This window comes from Grammomys surdaster, unplaced genomic scaffold (genome assembly GCF_004785775.1).
Source record: "Grammomys surdaster isolate TR1022 unplaced genomic scaffold, NIH_TR_1.0 61, whole genome shotgun sequence".
NCBI lineage: Eukaryota > Metazoa > Chordata > Mammalia > Rodentia > Muridae > Grammomys > Grammomys surdaster.
The window spans coordinates 21,741,544-21,749,107 of record NW_021604563.1 but is presented as its reverse complement, the minus strand read 5'-3'; the positions used below and the strand labels follow the sequence as shown (position 1 = coordinate 21,749,107).

The window sequence follows — 7,564 nt, the reverse complement described above, 5'->3', positions numbered from 1 at the left end:
GATAGGGGGTTTCTGGGTTGAGGGAAAGGGGAATAGAGGATAACATCTGAAATGTAAATAAAATATCCAATAAAAATTATTGTTTAATCATTTTTTTATACTCCAGACTTTATCCCTCTCCCAGTCCACCCTCCATCTCTTTCATATCTCACACCTCCTCCCGATCCCCTGCCCCTGTCTCCAAGAGGATGTCCCACCCCCACCCCCAACCCACGAGACCTCCCCACTTCCTGGGACCCCCCCAAGTCTCTCTAGCTTTAGGTGCATCTTCTCTGACTAACACCATATTTACCAGTCCTCTGCTATATATGTGTTGGGGGCCTCCTATCAGCTGGTGTATGCTCCCTGGTTGGTGGCTCAGTGTATGAGAGATCCCGGGGAACCAGGTTAGTTGAGACTGCTGGTCTTCTTATAGGGTGACTCTCCTCCTCAGCTTCTTCCAGCTTTTCCTTAATTCAACCACAGGGGTCATCAGCTTCTGTCCATTGGTTGGGTGCAAATATCAGGTGATAGTAGATGCTGGCAAGAATGTAGAGAAAGAGGAACACTCCTCCATTGCTGGTGGAATTGCAAACTGGTAAAACCACTCTGGAAATCAATCTGGAGGTTCCTTAAATAATTGGAAGTCCCAGCTATACCACTCTTGGGCATATACCCAAAAGATTTGTGTCTTTAGGATGATATTATTTTCATACATTTAGGCATTTTAAGAAATTATTTTCTTTGGACCTTTGAATATATTCTAAATAACTAATTCAATCTCTCTGCTTAGCAAAGTTACTCTCTAGCATTTATTTTCTCTATTTTTCCCTCTACCCATATTTCTTCCTTCTTCTCATTCATCATATTTTTTTTCCTTATTTAACTACTACAATTATATAATGCAAGTATTCTAGGACTTAGAATCTTGTCACCTCCCATAGTGTATTGCTGTTACACTTTTTTTTTATTTTAATAAGTTTTAATACTAGCAAAATAGCAAAAGAATACAAATGAATCTCTTTCTAGCCCTGGCTATTCTGAAGCTCACTACATAAGGCTGACTTCGGAGCCTTAAAATAATATAAATTTTAAAAAGTTTACTGACATCAATAAATGGAACAATTGTACTTGTAGGGAACTAAGATTCTAGTCACTTGAACCCCACACTCTTGTGTTGTCAGTGCCATTTCTAAAAATCCTTTTAATATGAGAGATCCATTTGGGCCATTTACTTATTTTTATTATTCTATTACCAAATAGTTATTGTCCAAAGTAATAGATTTCATATTTTTATTCACATTCTTTTTTCTCAGAAAATAGCCAATCTTTTTTTAAAAAAAAAAAAACAACTAGATGTCTGGCCTATAAACTTCCGTTGCTGCTCTCTCTCTTTCTGAGCTGATAGAGCTCCTGCCAACATGGTGAACGTTCCTAAGACCCGCCGGACATTCTGCAAGAAATGTGGGAAGCACCAACCCCACAAGGTGACCCAGTACAAGAAGGGCAAGGATTCTTTGTATGCCCAGGGAAAGCGGCGTTATGACAGGAAACAGAGTGGCTATGGTGGTCAGACTAAGCCTATTTTCCACAAAAAGGCTAAAACTACAAAGAAGATCGTGCTGCGACTGGAGTGCATCTAGCCCAACTGCAGATCTAAGAGGACGCTGGCTATTAAGAGGTGCAAGCATTTTGAACTGGGAGGCGACAAGAAGAGAAAGGGCCAAGTGATCCAGTTCTAAGCCAATTTTGTTATGAAGACAGTAAAATCTTGACCTTTCACCCCCTTTGATTGTCTTTGGTGAGGGAATAAATTAAAGCTTTCATAAAAAAAAAACAACCAAGATGTCACAAATAAGGCAAAGAATGCTGTCTTTTCTGTTTTTGCATGTAAAAAAAATATTCTTTTAAAACAACAGGAACACAGAGGGAAAACATTATATCCTTCCAAAAAATCTAAAACAAATGATTCATAATGGAAGGTGATGAAGAAATACAGTCTTCATCACATTGTATATTTTTTCAAACTATCAATTTCATTGATGGATGTTTTTCTATAAAATAAGAAAGTGGGACAATTTTACTTTCTTTATCCTTTGGCATTTTGCTCATTGTTCATGACTTTGGATGACTGGAGACTAAAGAGACCACCCAGTGAGGCCAGACCAGGCAGTCCTCTGCTGTATATGTGTTGGGGGCCTCATATCAGCTGGTGTATGCTGCCTGGTTGGTGGCTCAGTATCTGAGAGATCTCAGGGGTCCCGGTTAGTTGAGACTGCTGGTCTTCCTATGGGGTCACCTTCCTCCTCAGCTTCTTCCAGCTTTTCTCTAATTCAACCACAGAGGTCTCCAACTTCAGTCCAATGGTTGGGTGTAAGTATCTGCCTCTGGGAGAAGACATACCTAACCCTCCAGAGACTTGAGGCCCCAGGTGGGGGTGGGGGTGGGGGTGGGGGGTGTAGGCAGCCTCTTGGTGACAGAGAGGAAGAGGAATGGAATGAGGAACTGTGGAGGGGTGGACCTGGAAGGAGGAAAGATTAGATTGTAAGAAAAAAATAGAAGTCACTAAAAAAAAGAGATCACCCAGAATCAAGTAAAATTTTATCATTTTGGGTGATTTACAGTACATATAAAAAAAACTGGTCAGTTTGTCTTAATGCAATATTTTCCCTTGAAAATCTTCTAAAATAGATTTCTTTAGGTTTCATATCCACTGAAACTACCTCACTTCTTATGACAGAAGTTTCCTCTTATGGGGCCTCAAGAAGTGTCCCTGTGCTAATAAATGTCTATGCAACAAGCCTCTCTGGGATTCAGGAAAATGAACCTCTCTTCCAGTTATAAATTTTATTTTTCTTCCTGAAGAAGACACTTCAAGGTACAACTCAAAACCTTTTAATGGAAAATATGCAAAAGTTGGCTCCCTTCAAAGACTGATTTATTCCTATTCATGAAGGTTCATTTCCTCTTTCATTTTACTGATTACAGTTTTAAGAACCCTTTAGAGAGAAATAATTCTTTTGAAATTACTCTGCACCTTCATTTGTGCACTTGTTGCCCTAATCCGCATTCTTATTACCTTATACTTAAGTTAGTAATATATCCTCCCCAAAGCTCTCATCATTCAGTTCTGCCTTCTAAGTGTTCTTTTAGGGAATTGTAGAGGCAAAGAGTGTTGAATCAGAATCATGCCTCTCCTATTTACTTGCTTTCCTATCTTTAAGAAGTTAATTACTCTTCTTATTTCAATTAAGTAACAGATAAGACAGGCCATACTATCAATTCCCCTACAGTGGGGCATTGAGCCTTCACAGGACCAAAGGCCTTCCCTCCCTTTGATGTCTCACAAGGCCATCCTCTGCTACATATGCAGCTGGAGCCATGGGTCCCTCCATGTGTACTCTTTGGTTGCTGGTTTAGTCCCTGGGTGCTCTGGGGGGGTCTGTTTGGTTGATATTGTTGTTCTTCCTATAGGGTTGCAAATCCCTTCAGCTCCTTTAGTCTTTTCTCTAACTCCTCCATTGGAAACCCCGTGCAAGTCCAACTGCTAGCTGTGAAAAAAAGAAAACAAACCTTAATATCTACTGAGCATCTGGGACTTACTTACTTCTAGAACAGATTCATACAGTGGTCACATGATTTAATAGCAGATTATATGCTATGCTATGTCTTCTACTTACTGAGAACAGAAGTTATAGTTCTAAATCGCATCGCCTTCACTCAGCATTACAAAAAGCTGATAATTATTTTATTTCATTAAAGTATTTGTTGGGTAATTAATTATAAAATAGTTCACAGTGATAGTCTATGAATATACAGACAAAAATCAGAGTGTTTAAGAGATGGTTTATCCAAGAGTTTGTGTTGGCTGGTTCTAATCCAAAAATATTTGAGGTCAAAATTCACTTTTGTGTTGTAGTTTTTACTCAGTAGTTGAGGAAATATTGATGTTAGTTTAAAAGGGTCCATACTATAGCATATTACTCCAAACTACAACTAAACATAAAACAGAAAGTTAGGCTAAGATATAACAATTGAGTCACAAAAATCATTAATCTAAAATGACATACGATAAAAAGATCCCTTTCACTATCAGTAGAGTTGAAACTGGCTCTTTTTAATTTTTTTTTTTCTTAGTAGACTCTGAAAAAGAGGAACATCTATAGCCATAGTAATCAAATCATACTGGCTGCTTAAGAAAAATTGAGATTTTTTCTGATCCTAATTTCAGACAGATTCCCTTAAAAACAAAATAAATGTTAATAAATAATATTCTCAATAATAGCTATTATTACTTATTGAATGCTACTTTTAGAGTACCTAAGAACATTTGAAGTCTAATTGTAAACTTTTCCCAGTGTAGGGAATATATATGATGCAGTAAGTAAAAAGAAAGGAAGCATCCAGGTTGATGGATAAGATGGGACAACTGCCCTAAATTTAGATTATTATGGCTGGGATATTGACACACAGACCACTGACTGGACTCAGCAACTAGTTAGTTATGGATGCTTGTTAAGGTAGCTCTTTTTGCTTGTCTACACATTTATTCCTGCTGGATGACCTACATATTTACATGAATTAAATTGTTTTTGCCTGATCTGTTCCTCCCCTTATTAGAGATGATGATAGTCGAGGCTACTTGAATACAAGAGAGAGGTGAGGTAAGTAGCCATTCTTTCTTCTAGCAACATTAAGACATCTGTGAAATGAATGTGGTATGGGTAACACTGGTCACTTGTCAGGAAAGGTTATTTTTTATCCCTCTATCCCAGGCTTTGGCCTTAAAGTTCAACAGGTCTGGAAGTACATATGCATTTTTCAGAGAAGGATAATACCCTAGAAAACTGGCTCACAACGCTCATACTCGCAAGGGACAGATTTGCATAAGGACGCCAATTTAATAATTTATAGTACAGAAAAGAACTGCCAAATGGACTGAGATGTGTGTTGGCCTGTCAGCTTAGTTTCTTTTCCGTAAGGATGCCAAATCAAAAAACTAAATTAACAACAGATTGGAGCTGGATAAATCTATGCAATCAGAATTAAGTGGAGGACTGCAAGGTCAAGCTTGTTTCATTACATAGTTCAGCCAGGAAGAATACCCTATTTCATTGCCAGTCCTCACAAGTCATGGTCCTATCATCAATCAACACAGGCTCTTAGTTTCTAATGCTAAAACCATTTCTTTTTCATCCCTCAACACCCTTGTGACTTTTTATTGGACATCCCTGAGTACTGGGCCTAGCTCCACCTAGATCTCTAACGGTTCTGGTTTTCTAAGATGCATTTGTTGCAAAATGAGCTGTTGCAGTTCCAGGTTGCCCTCCTACAAAAACGTGGTCTTCCATTTCCTTCTTTCATCAGTCTTATCTGTGAATCAAAATGCTACTCTTTGACCTAACCCACAAGTATTTATGTTTTTCTTCTTTACTATGGTTATTACCCAGAAAGTTCGTTGCAGCTGCAGGCTGCAAATTCTAACTGTGGTTCTTTCACATGCCTGTAGAGGTTTGTACTACTTTGTAAGCCTTGTTTCTCAGAACTTTTCTGAAACTTAGCTGAAAGTGTTGTTTCTAAGTGTGTGGTATTTACTTGCATATTTCTGACGATCCCATAGACATTGTGAAGAATCATTGTGAAGACTCCTATTACACTGGACGAAGATCTACAATCAATCGTGCTTTTCATTTATTCACATGTACATTCTTTGAGAATTTATTTAGTCACCCACTTCCACACTTTTCATTTAAACAACACTTATGGAAATGCTTTGTTTGCAATACAGAAATAATCTAGACGCAGCCTTTGCTCTCAGTGTGGTATAGTTTTCAGTATAGCAAAGGCACAATAAATACACAAAACAAGTACACATTAAAATGTGAATCTAGAAGTGGACTGATGGAGATGATGAGATGAGGATGATCTAGATTGAGTGGAAAGTTTAAACTGAGAGAGTCCTGTTGTTACTTTTGATGTGTATTTTGAAGGTTCCTCAGCATTTGCCTACCAGAATTCAAAGAGCAGCAGCTTTCCAGTTCTTAGGTAAAATTTTTTTTTTATATTTCGCTTACAAGTCTTATCTTGACCCAGAACCTACTGGATTTAATAAGAAAAACATTCGCGTTGTGGTGGAAGGAAATAAGGTGGATAACAGTTAAGAAGGCAAGAATGTATTAGCTGTTTGCGCAGTACAAATGAAATAAAGAAGAAATCACACTTGACTAACGTCATCTGCTCAAGGGACTTACCTTCGTTCTGTGCAAGTAAGGTTTCTGTGGTGAGACATTAATGTGCTCTACTTCCTCTTTCAACACTAATTTTTTTTTCAGTTATCAGCAGGATATGTGCTTGCTGCTCAGAGCTGTACATTTTTACTCCCATCTCTTTGCAAATATACAAGTCTCCTTATCCCAGCTCAGCATCATGGTAAGTTCTAGCTCAGCACCTGTAACTTTGTGGTTCTGTTTGGGAGGATTGGTGGAGACAGGAAGATCAGGACAGCCAGTGTTTTGAATAAGATGGTCTCTGGTTTCTCATCTCAGGATTCTTACAGAGGGAACAAATGTGATTACTTTTGAGTCTAGCCAGAGTTTAAAGTGAAGTATAATGTGATCAGCCTCCATTGTTTCAACAGCAGTATGGAGGATGTGATATAACTAACTGCTTGCTACAGGGAATTTTTCTGTAGAGTTGACAAGGGATAGTGGATGCCACAAAACGTAAGTACAGGGTTGGATTTAGTCTCATTTGGGACAATTTGACATACTTAACCAATAAAACAGGATTTGAACTTGTGTTGTGTATAATTTATCTAGTTACATACAAAAATTTAGGTTTAAGCTCTTAATGATAAGCCTAGCTTACATAGATACTGATACAAATAATATTTTCCTCTAGCATAAAGGAAGAATGTCCGAGGATGTATTTTGGAACTAAAAGGTCTATATAGATAAAAATCCCTTATGATACAGTCAAATTATCTGAGACAGTGAGATGAAGCCACTTAAGAACAGCCAGGTAATGAGTGGCAGAATTACAGCTAGGAACTGAGTCTTAAAACACATGTTCCTTTTCCCTTATCAAAGATTGTGTCTTTCAGAATTAGTATAAAACTACCTATGACCATTTTGATTGTCAGAGTTTGTTCAGAGGTATTCCTTGATTCTTTAACAGTCATTGTTGTTCTAACTTCAATACTTCAAGATAGCAGAGTCCAAATGTGAGACACTTATCTTTTCAGTGAATGCACTTTAGAGTGGAGCTAGCAGTAGTGAGTCAAAAGCTAGCTTCTCTAGGGAGTTCTTCATGGTAGACTGCATGCTTGGATAATTCTAGAATTAGTCTACATACAATGATGTTGACTTCACCCTGTGTTTCAGGAGAAGAGAGAGTCTCAATTTTTAGAATTCTTCAAGTGGGGATATTTTCTGTTTTGTTTGTTTAAATAGATACAGAGAGTCATTTTATATTTACTAATTAGAGAATTTATGCAAAACTAAAATACAGGGTACATGGGTAGGTGATATGCAGATATGTATATGTATATGTATATGTATATGTATATGTATATGTATATGTATAT

The 7,564-nt window shown here is 37.7% G+C and overlaps 1 protein-coding gene and 1 pseudogene across 1 annotated transcript in view; both read left to right on the top strand.

The window, feature by feature from the left end:
* Positions 1-1,400: 1,400 nt before the first annotated feature.
* LOC114640024 lies at positions 1,401-1,721 on the top strand (annotated as a pseudogene).
* A 4,575-nt stretch (positions 1,722-6,296) lies between these two features.
* The window catches only part of LOC114633797 (putative P2Y purinoceptor 10), a 13,880-nt gene continuing 12,612 nt past the window's right edge, over positions 6,297-7,564 (top strand). The window contains exon 1 of the mRNA XM_028782457.1: positions 6,297-6,408. The gene's annotated coding sequence lies outside the window, so the exon portion shown is untranslated. The remainder of the gene's footprint in view (positions 6,409-7,564) is intronic.